The following is a 14,292-nucleotide window of genomic DNA, read 5'->3' on the forward strand; positions in this document are numbered from 1 at the left end:
CAGCCCTTCAACGTGACTGTAAATGCTCGCTCTTTCCAAGGTCCCTTCAAGCCCCCTCCGACTTCTCATATATTTGGTATTGGCTATATGTCCAGGCGTGTTCATTTGGGGGCATGTTGCCTCAATTTGGTTTGGGACCATATGTGTACGGGGTGATATGTCACTTACCAGCAGTGATGTCCATGACGGTTCAGATTTTGGCCATGCGCATGCACATACAGTTTCAGAGGTGGTTGGACCGCTACGGTTGGCTTCTCTGAATGACGCATCGTCATAGGACGGGCGGTTCGTAGGGTGGTCTGCGCTCTGACAGCCTCGATTGGTCCATTCCGACACCAAAGCGGTCAGAAATTTTTATCGAAATCGGACGGACCGCAGCATTTACATTTCTGTGCTTTTGCATGCATCATAATATGGTGGTTGGACCCACTGCATCCAACATTCCTGCTACGGTCTGACCGCCTCCGACAGGACTACAGAAGTCGCTCTAACTGGCATCGTAATAACGCCCTTAATGATTGAAAAAAAAAACTATTTACAAAAAAATTCAAACTCGTTTATTTTAATAATGTAGCTGTATGTTCTGTTTTTTTAGTTTTATATTGTTTTACCATTAATTCATCTAATAATTAAAATGTTAGAAAAATGATGTTACAAAAGAAAAATCTATATTATTAAGTTGCATATTTTCAAAATTAATATCACACATTTTAATTTAAAAATATATTTTTTTTTAAAAACATCCCCTCCCTTATCCCCTAAAAAAACAATATCCTGCTATTTAAAAAAATAGTAAATAACTATTTATATACATAAGAACATCTAAATATACACTTTTAAAAATGAAACATCTGCTCAAAACACAAATATAGAAAATACAATAAAACATAGTTCAATAAATTACATTCTAATTAACACTTACAAATGATACAACATACAAAAATATTCACTACATCAATATTTTTGTATCATTTGGTTTCAATATTCTGTCCATACAACCTTATTTACATTTGCTCAAATTTCCTAAGCATATGAGAAACACTAGATTTGTTCTTGGAGTAATTATCACAGACCATTTGGAAGGTTGCTTTGAGAGAAGCCTTTCCTAGAGCATAAACATTTTAGTGAATGATCTTTACTTTATCCACTCTGCTTTTGTAACTTCTTTCAGAATGTATTTTGAAGACCTGAAGACCCCTGAATAAATATCTAACTTAGTGGCCCCATGTTTTTGCCCATGTTGGAGGGTAACAATGTGCAGTCTAGCTACTCGGGAAAGGAGAACACCAATGGTGCAATGGAATTGCATCCTAAGCCTGTCAAGACCAGCTCCCCTCACCTCCCCTCACCACCTCCTAATGGACACAGCCACACAATTCTTCGAATCCTATATATATCTTTAGTTTTTGATTAACTGTAAGAAAGCTGATGCTTCTGCAAAAAAGGTAAAGAGCCTGAATTCACCTTTCCAAATAACTTTTTACATAACGGATTGAACTACAGAGGACTGGGCACCCATTGACCTAATTTCATGGGCTAGTTCTTGAAAGGCCTTTCTATTCCTTGCTGAGGCCACTGAAAGATCAGGCAAAAACCTTCAAAGAAGAATTTTGGAGCACTGTAAACTTTTTCTGTGAAATAGTTCTGGAGAGAACTTGTTCCTTAATCCGAAAATCTGAAAAGTTAACCAAGATAGTTTGTGGATATTTGGCCCCTTGTGACTGAAGGAAAGGAACTCTATGTGCTTGCATAGTCATCAAACCCTCTGGGGACGATGCTAAAATATGATCTTTAATCAGCAAGTTGATAAGTTGAGGACCAGATTGTATTTGGCCCTGTTATTTACTTCCTTCAGGAATTCCCATAACCTGAGATTGGAGCATCTTGAATTATTCTCCATCATTTCTAATTTGATCTCCAATTCCACAATTTTTGTAAATTCAGGTTAAATTATATTTGATATCAGAGTGTCTTAGCTTGGCTTCCTCTATTTATTTTGGAAGTGGCAGTAAGATTTCCTCCATCTTAGAGAGCCTTTAGTTTATCATCTCCATATCCAGACCGTTTGTAGTTCCGTTAAACCGCAAATCTCAGCCAAGATTGTATTGAGCACCATTTTAAAAGACTCTTTTAATGGGTTTTAAAAGCAGGGTTCTTGTGGGTGAACTTTAGGCTCGATAGTAGCAACCACTTGAAAACCAGAATCCTGCACTAGAGTGGTCCCTGACAACAATTATTCTAGAGTCTGCAAAACAGGTGCAGCGCTTGTGTTTGGCCCCTCTACCTCTTTTCAAGAGTCATCCCCCATCTGTTGTCAATGGCAAGGTCGATGCACCTGATGCCATACTACTTGTGGAGTTACTTGCCATTTGCCCTGTACTGACATCAGCGTGTCCCTCCACATAAGCAGCCTTAGCCAAAATTTCTGGAGTAGAGGGTAACTTTTGGCATTTTGAAATGGCCCCATCTCTTCACTTTTATCATGCTCCACGCTATCCATCAGCTGCTTGATGCAGAGAAAGTATTTGACCTTGTTAACTGGCAGACTTTGTTTTTCATATTACAACATTCGGTCTCCCCGTTCAGCTAGTTAAAATGTTAAGAAAGCTCTATGTAGGTTCAGAGCCCAAAATCATGATAAATAAAGAAGAGGTGGGCTGGTAAAGATCAGACATGGAACCAGGCAGGGGTGCCCACTGTCCCCTCTTCTATTTTCAGTTTGTTATAGAGCATCTGGCAATAAAAAACCGTAACAATTCCTGGATAGTCCCACCTTTAGATGCAATGCCAAAAACCTAACTATTTGCAGATGATATTATTCTTTATTTATTAGCAGATTCACTAAATTACCAAAAATGCAATTGATGAAATATTAGCATTTACACGAATGGGGTGGTATAGGTTAAATCAAGCCAAGACTGATGTTCTGTTGTTTAATGATCTGGCAGTATTGCTTCCATTTTCCCTCCAACAGACAGTTGCTAAACCTATTAGATATCGAGGTTTATTCGTGACTAACCAGTATGATCAATTATTTATGCTAAACTATGGAAGAGGATTTAAAAAAGTGAAAAGGCTGTTGGACAGCTAGTTTCTCCTTCCTTGTAACACTAATTGGTTGTGTATCAATCGTTAAAATGTTAATTTACCATTATTTATATTCTTGCTTATTATTTTTTCTATTAAAATACCTAAATCTTATTTTCTGGACTTAGATAAAATAATTCCGAATTTAATTTGGGAAAATAAACAGCCAGAACTTCATTAGCAATATTACAATCTTGACTCAGGGGTGCTCGCCCATACACATTTTCAAGTTTATTATCATGCAACCTTGCTCAATGTTTTGGTTCAGCTCCCAATGTCATCATCAAAATGTGAAAATGTTGTGCTAAGTACAATGTTGGATGAAAGTGCAATTAAATTACCTGTTTTTCGAAATACCGAACAAAATCAAGCTATAAAACAATACTAGGTTTAGCTTATTGCGTGCAATCTTTTTATACATCACATAACATTCCTAGCTATCATCCATTTATAAAAATAGCCAATTGTTAGGGTTTTGGTTTACAATTCTCCCAGGGGATCCTAGATTTATAAAAGGAGGTGGGGTTAAACGACTTGGGGATTTTTATAATCTATCAAACTTGACTACTTGCGAGTCGTTGGCTCAGCAGTTGTGCTCTAGGATTTCAGCCCTTTCTTTTAGCTTTAATGAAATAACTAGCTTTTTAAGGTCAAATTATCGTATGGTCAATACTACGGCATCAATGAGTTTAAGCCAACTATATGATCATGGTTTAAATGTAGTCTTCATTTGGTACTCTTTCCTTCCTCACCTGGGGGAGCAGAAAGAGACTGGTACATTTATTTCCAAACTAGTAAAGGAAATGGGATGTAGTCTCAGTAACGAAGAGTGGCAGACAATATGTGAAGTAGGGCATAGAGCGCTGCGAGCTGCTAACTATAAAAGAATGCTCCTTGCTTTAGGTGTCGGGATCTAGCGATAGCGTCTTGGAACCATAGTTTCTTTAATTGTCGCCATTGACAAGAATTTGTGTTTGAAGTGTTTCAAGTGAATATTCAATCATTATAAATTTATATTATCCCTTCCCTTCAATTGTTCTTATTTGGTTCTTTAGCGCAGGTCCACCATTTGACAAAATACCAGCAATATTTGCTCTCCATAGCTATGGCAGTAGCCAGGTCGTTAATTCTTCAGAACTGGAAATCCGATAAGATACCTTCGGTTCACCATTGGCATGAGAAATTGGCAAGAACATATATTTGGGAAGAAGCATATGCTAAACGTATAAGGGTCTTAAGTAGATTTAAAGTGATCTGGTCAGGGGGTTTTTAGTTTTGTATAGCAGGATTTCCTTGTTGCACACTTGCTGCTAATGTCTTTAATCTTTTGTATAATGTCTGTTTTTCTTCTTTTTTTTAAATGGGAACTTATTTTTGTATTATTATGAATTGTATTGCCATTTGACTTAATATTGGGGAGGGCGATCTATGTTAAAGATGCTATTTATGCACCTCATGATGGTTTTTATGCTCTTCCTGTTCAATTAACATTGTATTCTTTGCTGGGATCTTATCACCTTATTGCATTAGCACTTTCTTCCATTTCTTCTTTTCTTCATGCCATGTATCAATTGCTATATAGGACAGTTTTGTTTGAAGATTGGCTGGGTTTTTTATTGTTGCGTTTTCATCAATTGTAACTATGTCATAATTCACTCAATTTTTTTTTAAGAGGACACAAATGGCGACCTTGATCACTTCATGGAGTACCAGTTACTTGCAGAAAAGATGAAGGTCAGTTCCCTTCTTTCTTTCAGTTTTCAGAAACATGTCACAGTTACGCCTTAAGCTTCAATCAATATATGTATTTGGACTCAACAGTTTCTGCATATGCTTTCTCAGTTTGGCTCTTATGCTCACACATGGATGCAATGCTGCTTTCATATCCACAAGCAGAATGAATTTCACTGAGCTGAGGCACATTGAAGACACTCACCTGGAGCTGGATGAAAATGTGTGGCATCTTTTATATATCCATAAAGTGCAGCAACAGTAATTAGTCCATCTTGTCCCATTGTTCAACGTAAGTCTTGATACAGAAAGGAACAGGGTCAGATGGCTGGGTGATAATTTGCGCTAGGTGGTGAAGAAGAAGTCCCTATGTGCTACACACCGTTTTCTCATGCATACTCTGTTGGTCCGTACTCGGTTAGAGGTCATTTTGTGCAATTCCATGATATTGGAGTCCAGTGAAGAAATTAAGAAATTCAGTATTGGAATCTGGCATGAACATTATTTTAAATCGGAAAGAAGAGTAGCTTCAATTATTTGACAACATCCTTAAGAAGTTAACATAACGGTAGCCTAGCTATAGCCCTGAAGAAGTCTGTGGCGAGAACCACAATAGACGAAACATGTGTTGGCGGCTAGACTGTGTCTTGGAAGACTACACATTTGTGAATAAAAGAAGAAACAAAGAATTCCAGAATTTCTGTGCATGATTGTATCTATTATTTGTGTCCTAGCTCAGGATATGCTGTGAATTTGTAAGTCTTAATACAGCTAAGGCAAGTGGCATAGTAACTATGTGCCACATGTATGAAGCCTTTTTGAGGTTTCAAACGGGCCGATTCACAGAATTGGCCGGTTTGTGAACGCCAAAATGGCTTTTTCACATGTATCAAACCCACATTGCGATTCGGTAACCTGTTTCCGAATAGCAATCTAGGTTTGCGATTCAGTATTAGGAAGGGGCGTGTTTAGGGCGTCCCTTACTAATACTATATCACATTGGTATGTAAGAATGTTTTGCAACTGAAATGCGGTTGCAAAACATTCGCATTTACCATCTACTTCAAGTAGGTGGTAACCCATTTACAAATGAGAAAGGGATCCCTTCCCCTTTGTGAATGTTTGTAAAAAGCATTTTTTAAGAGCAGGCAGTGGTGGTATGGAAAAGTGAAAAGAAAGGGAAACTTGTACTTTTGATTTTTGTGAAGCATCACGTTTTCCTTAAAGGAAAAATGGCTTATTACAAAAAAAGATTGCTTTATTTAAAAGCAATCACAGACATGTTGGTCTGCTGACCTCAGCAAGCCGCCATCCGTGTGATTTTTGCGATTCCTAATGGGTCGCAAATTACGACCTACATCATGAGGTAGGTCATGTGTGACCCACTGGGAATCTCAGAAAGTGTTCAAAACACTTTCATATATGCTGTTTTGCGATCTCCTAATTGCGAATTGAAAGGATTCGCAATTAGGGAATCGCAAAACGGTGTCTTCATATATCTGGACCCTATCTTTCTAATAAGATGTGCTAGCAGACATTGCATCACATATCCTCTGAAAAGAGGTTACAGTAATTTTCCTCTGTTTTGAAATGTTTAGAAACGTGTCACAGTGGAGCTTTAAAATCATCAAAACTAATGTTATAGAAATACACAATATATTTGCACCTGGCATTTTCGATACCGAATATGTCACTGCTGGGCATATGACGACAAATTATTACTTGGAACATTTCCATAGGGTGACCACTGTGCTGTCTATCTGCTCATAGTAACTCTGGCTGGACCTGCCTTCTTGAGACTGGAGTATGCGAGGAGATGAACTGTCTTCACAATGGCAATGTTTTCTTATCTTTTTGGGTTCATTCCATTCCAAATTCATCTCTGAGGCAGACACTGCAGATTTATTTTGGAAGTCTGTGGATTAATCACAGAGTTGTTTATATCCTGCTGAAGTTGAACCATAAGAATGTCTTGTATATGTTTAACAACAAAAAGGAACACTTAAGCAAGTAAAAGTTGAAGTGGGAACCTACCAGCTGTTGCTTCTACCTCACTGCTTCCAATGGTAGCGTCATCTAAAAAGTCCTCAATATGTGCTTTGTTGATGCTCACAGATTCCAAAGAGGCTGCAAGAACTATTCATTGGGCTAGACAAAATGGTTGCAGGCAATCGTTGGTATTTCTTTGAAATCATTCAAAACATGTCAGACATATGTAAGATTTGTGAATACACACGATTACACCTGTCACATTATAATACAAAGTCCTGTTCATTGGAATTTCATGATCTGCATCTCGAACTGTTAAATGTATATTATGTGCAGAGCAGTGAATGTAGCATCCCCTGAGTTCATTCTCATGCACTAAAATGTGTAAAGGTACATTAGAGGAGCCATCCTCACAAAGGCCAGCACTTTGTAATGACAAAGTTAAATAGTAAAACAATATCTCTCAGTGTGGTAAATAGCAATTAAGCAGTAGTGCTAGCTGTCATATAGATTCCGAAAAAAAACCCACACAAAAATCATCTAAAGCTATATAGAACCATTAACAGCAATGATAAGATGAAGAAAATCAGGACATGATTGTGCTCGGGAGGGACATTGTGTAGCCAGGATGGGATGATAGTAGAATTAAATGTACAGGAAAGATTTAGGGATTATATTTATGTCACCTGGAACTTATGTAACGAATAGTGCCGTTTATAAGTATCTCTAAAACTAATTTTAAGCCAAGGTTTGTCCAGTTTCCTAGTAGAATGATAATGATATTGATATGATTATTGTGTGATGAAATATGTTTTAAATTAATTTAATATTGTTTTTAATGTATGATTTCTTTTATGACGGTGTTACTGCCAAATAAAGTGTGTTTAATATTATTGTTATTATTATTATTATTATTATTATTATTATTATTATTATTATTATTATTGTTATTATTATCATCATTATTATTATAATGAAGTATACAGACACTTATTCTATTACAGCGATGTTTGCAGTTCCATCTCAATGATTAGAAAACTATACGGTTACAGGAATCTCTTTCCCAAACAATGCATGTGACATCAGTGACAACATACCATTCATTACTTCATGAGAAGCCCATTCAAATCTTGGTAATCTAAGCCACGTGTTCAGATGTAGTGAATCCTGTTGTCGGCTAACTGACAACAGAAGAATAGAGTAGCATGTTTGTCAGTATTTCCACGCTCTTTTACATTCTGTTTGCTTATCTCCAAGGATAGGCTCATGTAGCCCCCATTCTTGTTTGCTCCTAAACACAAACTCCTACTTGGGCAGAATCAGACACACATGCACCCAGTGTCACTGATGTGTGCTGAACCTCTATGCCTGCGTGAACTGTTTTGAAATAAACTAATGTTTAGCATCATAAATTCTTTTTAATCTGTTTTTTTTAGTAAACTAATGTATTCCTTGCTCTGTCATTAAGTAAACTTCCAATTAACAGACTTAAGGCCTGATTAGGAGTTTGGTGATCGGACCATCTGAAAACTGTGCCCACCAGCAGCCCACAGTGCTGGCCGTCCTTAGACCACCATATTATGAGTTAACCACCGGGCCCGCAGTATAGCTGTGGCAGTCTTGTGGAGGTGGGCAATAGTTTTTCGCATGTATCGATGCCTGTGTGTAGATTTTGACTGAATATGTGTTGAATGTACACATATGCATGATACATGTGGAAAAATCCCATTCGTAATAATGCTCTTAATGTGGAATTCATAATTTACTTCAGTTATTATTATTATTGTGAATTCGCCAGTGAGCATGTGCAACTGTTCCAAGATGAAAGTTGTGGGGAGATGTTTTTCACCATATTTTTTCACTCAGGGTACAATATGTGCAAAACATAAAGTTACTCCTGAACAGAACTGTCCATTCAAAGCCAATTATTAAACAACCAGGAGCCCTGTGAGCATTTCGCTACCTAATTTCTCTCTCCATGGTGTGTAGAACTATCAGCGTGCAGGATTCTCTAGGCCATATCAAGCAAATCTACTCTATTGTCAGTATCAACTCCTTTTGTTAGATTACTATTAAAATCAACCAATAATAACAAGAGTGCTGGGCTCATTGATATTCTGTAAGAGCCCTCCGAACACTGTTTTCTTCTTGGGAATACCTAGCTGCATGAACACATTGATTTTATTTAACAACATTTTGGATGCTTTACAAAGCAACCTTGTACTTTATCACAGCTGTGCAGAGAAGCTGGATGTCTGTAGTTCAGCAGTAAGCACTTGCAGTGAAATAGACACAAAAATAACCAGTCAGTCTGCTGTCCTCCCAAAGCTGTGAAGCTTGTAGCCGTGATACGAAATCCATGGTTCGCTTTTTAGATAGATTGGGCCCGATGTATCAAAGGGTTTTACCCATTCTATGTCTATGAGAAGATATGTTCGTACATATGGCCCACTCTGAGGTGGTTCCACAACTACATTCAATTGTAAAATCGTAGATTAGATTCCTCGATGAAGTTTTATGTTATGAATTCTTGTAATGATGATCAATGGATGCCAGCACATTAGCCAACCAACCCCAGTCTTTGACTTCATATGATCTAACCAATGGAACAGGTTAGCTATCACTGTGTTCCCTATTAAGCCCTTATTACAACTGTGGAGTGGAGGGGTATCCTTGGGTGGGACACTGCTCCACCCTGCAACAGCAGGGATGGTGTGGGTGAGCAATATCTGTGCTCTATTCCCTACATGGCACACAGAGTCTATTTGCTCTATTAATGGCATAATCTCATTTGCATGGGTCCTTATAGGGCCTCTATAGGGCTACAGCCTTGGCATTCATTTTTTACTGATGAATTTCTTAGCTAATATATTTTACATTATCTGACTATAGTAAATGGTGATTTTCTGAATCACCATGTTAACAATAACTTATTTGTTCAGCATGCTAGTAGCCGCAGGCAACCAAAATGTTTAACATTGGGCAGGCATGGTCATACCGTCAAAGGGGCTATAGCAGTCAAGAGTAAACTTTAGCACTTCCCACTAGTTTTGGATTGATAGGTGATTTCTCTTGAAATAATTGTTGTGTTAAACAGCCGTGATTTCGATTAGATATATATGTATGGTAAGATTTATCACATGCAGTCAACATTCGGGATAAACACACTTGCACTGTAGCAGCTACTGTACATCACTCTTCTCAATGGTTGTTATAGTGAAGAAAACCTTTATATTTGTCTTACTAAAATGTTAACTGTATATTGCTATATGTTCCTGCAAAGTTAGGTGCAGACGTAATTTGAATCTGTTCTGCCACTTGAATTCACCTCTCAGAATTTGCATGCTTGTCGCAGAATTGAAATGACTCAACTAAGCAGCCTTCACAAAGTGTGCATTCTCTTATTACTGACAAATGCAATATGCAAATGCTTGAACATTTAATTAAACATGGGCAAGCTAGAGTAAATCTTTGTACAAATATTGATAACACTAGCCATTGACTCACTACTGAATTATTAAAGAACTTTATTAAAGCTTCGAAATCTCGGGGAGGACATCTTTCAATTTTAAATTAGATTGTGTAACATTTCTGTTAAGGATATCATTCTCATACAAGGGTTTGATTAAACTGCGCATTCAGAGGCCTCGAGCTATTCTTGTATCCCAGCACAGCTGACCACAAGGTCGTTTTCTTTTTGCTGTAAATGCCCTTTGTATTCCAACAATAGTGATTTCTCAATATTAATCCTTTTAAATTTCAGCTGCATCCCTCAAACTGTTAGCTCATCCATCTAAATAGTCCGTTGTTATACTATATGAAGTCCCCCAGATATAAATGATAGCCCCTATACAGTGATTAACGTTTTAGTTTATTTTAAAAGTTAGTAATGAATCATTCATAATCCCTTTTAATAGAGCAAGAATTAAGTGAATCTGCATATGTTCCCTCTTAGAAACGTCGGCGTAGTTACCTCTTGTACACTAAGCTTTATCCATTAGGACTTTCCTAGACCTTGTCTAAAACTTTCTAAATTGTTCTACGGACTTTGACCTACCATCCTTAATGGGATGTCTGGGGCATGCATTTGACATTATGCCTGTGATGAATTACATCCTTCTATTATATCTGGGACTTTGCTGCTTTCCCCTGCATCAAGTCTTAGCACATGAATCCATATTTTAAAACTACAGGTATCTGCTCTCTTTCTCTTCTGAACTCAGGGATGGCTTAATGCCTATTGCTGAGAAAGACACAGGAGTTGAGGAGAACTTCCCCTTCCTCCTCCTGGTACTCAAGTGTCACTGTGAAGCATGTCTGGATGGAGAGGGGTAAGGTTTGCTGTGGGTTTTCACCCACAACTTCTGCCTGTCACTTTCCCCTGCAATCTATTTATGGAGAGAGAGGAGGGAGGGAAGGTCAGAGGCTGTAAATTAATATATGTTGCAGCAGCAGGCCCATACCAATGTTTATAGCCAACTGCTGCTCCATTTTCCAGTTAGACCTGTTAGCATTCCAAAGTTTTAAAAAGTTGATAGATATACAGTAATTGCGATCGCCTTTGACAAGGCCGCACTTTTGAATTGCCAGACGTCAACAGATACTGTGACAGGGAACACAACACACCTTGAAGAAACATAGGATCATTAAGCCTTGTGGAGATCATAAATAAATGGCAAAATGATGTGATATACCAAAACATATATAAACAAGCATGCACTCCACCTCTTAAATAGGGCTAAATCAAGGGATTTCTCAGTGAATGACAGAAAAATGCTACAGAAACAGCAGAACCCTAAAATTAAAGGGACACCTGTAGGTCAAATTTAACAGATCATCTCAGTGACTCAAATGTACTTCTTGCAATGATTCAAAGTGAAATTAGTTCTGAATATTACTTGCCAGAGGAGGTTTTTGTTTGAGAAAGAAGTTTGATTTGGTGCAGGCAATTACTTTATTTTTTTAATAATGGTGCTGGAATAATAGATCCTATATGGATTAACTGCATGAAGCTGGAAAAGGATGGAATGTTAAATTCCTAAGCCTCAGACATGCAAAAGATGAAGGGCAGGTGCCTGCAATAAATCTATACATTAGCAATCACTCAGAGTAGCATTCCAACTCATTTTTCTTTTGTCACCACACCAACTCAGATTAGATCCAGCCATATGTAAATCAGTCTTCGTTCTGCTACAATAGAAACAGTCATTCCCAGAATGCCAAGCCATGTCCTCTCGGAACCGGAACACAAGCAACCCAAGACAGGCCTGATTAGGTTGCACTCGCACAGTGTCAAAGGGCTCACTTGTTAGAATATCCTTGACTACTTACAGAGTTACCAAGCAAACACAAGGAGATGTTGGACGGAGCACTGAAACTTTTCAGACTTTCACCCTAATTCACAGATCTGGGTTGAATCCATCATCATTCTTTAGCTCACTTTGCCATGCCAGTTCAGACCCAGCCATATGCAAATCAGTCTTGACTCTGTTCCTCATGGTAACAGTCCAGTCAATACTGCCAAGCCAGGTCTTCCCTGGAACGGAGACAAGCATTGTGGGACTGGTTTCAGTGTAACACTCCTCATCAGCCAGGCTAGCTTGAATCCAGTGGCAAAGTGAGCAAGGGACCCACGTCTGGGCATACCCTGCCAACTTAGGGCGTGCAAAGCAGAAAAAAGGAAATGATGGAGGGAGCACTGAAACTTTTCAGATGCTAACCCCCAGTCACAGACCTGGGTTGAATCCATAAATGTTCTTTAGCTCACTTTGCCACCCCAGGTCAGACCCAGCTATATGCAAATCAGTCTTGACTCTGTTCCTCATAAGAACAAACCAGCCCAACCTGCCAAGCCAGGTCTTTCCTGGACTGTAAAGAGGCAATCTGGTACCGGTTTGGTGGTAACACCCCTTATCAGTCAGGCTAGCCTGAATCCAGCGGCAAAGTGAACAAGGGACCTACATCAGGGCATCCCATGCCAATTTAGGGTGAACAAAGAAAATGTCGTGTATTTCTATAGGTTCTGAATCAGTCCCCCTATTCCTGACCCTATTCTGGTTAAGCTAACTATCTAGTTAACTAACAGTCAGCCCATGAGGCAAGAAATCCCCCATGATGCAGATACCGTTATCTGACGCAGTCACACTCCGGCACAGGAACGTGTTATCTGATTAGGTCATAACGCTTGAGATCTAATTAGACAAGCGACATTCCTCCAGCCCCTGATAAGGCATACGACGTTCTCATAACAAATCAAACCTATGACAACCTGGATAATCCGTGCGGCCATTGTTTTGATTTCACAGAGAACTTTAGTAAAGAATGTGCTAACGAGCAAGTCGTATGACATCTTTATTGACGTACCTATGTCCATCCTTACGTCAATCCCGGCACCTTTAAGGTATAAATATTGCCGACCTTGCCCTATGCAAACACACGAGTGGTGACAAGACGGAGCAGCCATACTTGCCGAAGCCGAGAGCAGAAGCAGACCCCGCTGGCAGCAGCCCCGCCTTCCTGACGCGCTGAGAGACGCGCTGCTATCTCAAGCCGAGAGACCCAGCACCGGCGCTTCCGGGTAGCCCTCGCAGGCAGCCTGGAATATCGAGAGCAGAGAAAGAGATACCATTCCTCATCCATCCTAAATTCCAGGTACAGAACTGAATAACCCCTCACAGAGAATTCTTTAGTTATTCACTTGGCAAAAACAAACTTAACTTAAACTGTAACTTTCTATTCCCGCCCACGCATTAGACTTAGGTCAGGTACACGGGGTAGGCATATTTAGAAACACCAGTTGAGTACGTTTAGTCAAATGTATATGTGTATGTAAATATATTTTAATCATTTTAAAACATCATATGGCTCAGAAACCATATCAATGTTTTTACAGTATTATTTTATACTATTGCTTTTAATGTATGCACTTTACTTAACTATAAGTATTGCAATAATATCGATCCATTTCTCTTGTACGAGAAAAGAGACTGATCAATAAATAACACCTTTTTATTGAACACGCCCGTCTCTTCCTTTTCTCTACATTCTGATGAGACTAAGAATGCACGTACTGACTGAGTAAAATAATTGCCTTGTGCTCACACGACTCTTGAGATTGACTCTTGATTAGGGGAGAGCAAAGTTGTCATGTTCTATGGTTGTCAGAAACTAAATCCCTTCTTGTCTAATCAGGGGAGTTAATCCTTCCTTGAACATTCGAGAAAGTTTCTAGCGAACTCTGAGCTTAGCTGGCAAACCCAAAAATTAAGTCTAGTATCGACAGTAGTAGACCTAGTTAACGTCTGGTCTAGGCCTTTACTGCTGTAGGTACTATTCCAATGCGCAGAGCCTATTGGGAAAATAGGAGCTACACTACATGGCGCCCAACGCGTTTGGAAAGGGCGATAAAACTAACGTAAGACATTTAGAGTAACTCAGTCGTGCTTTCTCACTCAGACCCCTTTTCCCAAATACTCCAAAGACGTC

At 38.8% G+C, this 14,292-nt stretch overlaps 1 long non-coding RNA gene across 1 annotated transcript in view; it reads left to right on the top strand.

Annotated features, from left to right (window-relative positions):
- Positions 1-4,758: 4,758 nt before the first annotated feature.
- The window catches only part of LOC144819716 (uncharacterized), a 58,314-nt gene continuing 48,780 nt past the window's right edge, over positions 4,759-14,292 (top strand). Inside the window, exon 1 of the long non-coding RNA XR_013607532.1 lies at positions 4,759-4,821. This is a non-coding gene — a long non-coding RNA (uncharacterized LOC144819716). The remainder of the gene's footprint in view (positions 4,822-14,292) is intronic.

The sequence above is a fragment of the Lissotriton helveticus genome, chromosome 2_1 (assembly GCF_964261635.1).
Source record: "Lissotriton helveticus chromosome 2_1, aLisHel1.1, whole genome shotgun sequence".
NCBI classification, from domain to species: domain Eukaryota; kingdom Metazoa; phylum Chordata; class Amphibia; order Caudata; family Salamandridae; genus Lissotriton; species Lissotriton helveticus.